Consider the following 1,154-nt stretch of genomic DNA (forward strand, 5'->3'; position numbering starts at 1 on the left):
ATGTAACAAGAATGTTTGTTGCTATTGCTGCTAATAATGAATTTTTCAACTAATACTGAAACTCTGTCAGAGAAAGAGCCGCAGCTTAAATGAAGTTTATATCTCGAAGTCTAACTGAATGAGATATTCTGTTAGGTTCTCATTAACTATTTTACTACTAAACACATTAGCTGGTATGCATATAGTGCTTAAGCTTTATTATTATTTTCTACATATTATGTTAGCAGTCTAGAAATCTCATGATATTATTCACTAATCATCTGTAATGAACCTAATCATACAATATCAGTTATTCTCATCTTATAACAAAGGGTATATATATGCACACCTTATCAGTCCAGTTGAGCAGCAACAGGATTAAATTTCAAGAACAATTCAGTTTATTTAATCTAATTATATCACCATAATGCCCAGATTTCTTTTTGATTGATAACTAACCTCTGAGGTCTAAAGCTTGGTTTTTGACATGATAATATTTGTGGGAAAAGTCCTGGTCCTTAGTCAGAACTTCTATTTATAGCAATACCATAACTGTTTTCTAACTGAAATAATTTCTTGGTGTTACTAGAATGGATATTCAGAGCTAGTCTGGTTATGCTTATTTGGAGACCTAATTGATATATTACACCTTTACCATAACAGCTTGTTTCCTAATATCTTTTAGGAATAGTGAATTATTAGTAAAAACTACAGCTGAATGTCTGACCATCGGTGGTCAGTCCAGGCAGTGGTGATGGCATAATGTGTGAACAGTTGCTGAAGAAGTTCCTGTTCATCTAGCACTCAATCTGCATTACACGAGCTATTTCCTCAGGAGGGAGTCGTGCCCATATGTTGATCATGTCGTATGAGTCTGCTCCAGCCCATCCAACTTCAAGAAATCTAGAAAAATAAATAGAATGACTATACCAATTTATCATTATTAAGTACAAAAAATTGACATATACAGTCTCATTTGTATACACTCCTCTTCATTTCATCAGCATTAAACCTTTGGTTTAATTCATTTTTAAAATTATTCTCCTTATCATTCCAAAAGTAGTTATAATCTTAAACTAAAAAATTAATCACAATCTTTCTTGATAGAAAAATCTCAGTTCAGTCACTGCCACTAAGGAGTGTGTATACATAGAGGCACTGTCCTATCACTATTG

General features: G+C 32.8%; 1 pseudogene; it reads right to left on the reverse strand.

Moving 5' to 3' along the window:
• Window positions 1-6: 6 nt before the first annotated feature.
• Window positions 7-1,154, reverse strand: part of LOC119586642 — an 18,957-nt pseudogene continuing 17,809 nt past the window's right edge.

This window comes from Penaeus monodon, chromosome 21 (genome assembly GCF_015228065.2).
Source record: "Penaeus monodon isolate SGIC_2016 chromosome 21, NSTDA_Pmon_1, whole genome shotgun sequence".
NCBI lineage: Eukaryota > Metazoa > Arthropoda > Malacostraca > Decapoda > Penaeidae > Penaeus > Penaeus monodon.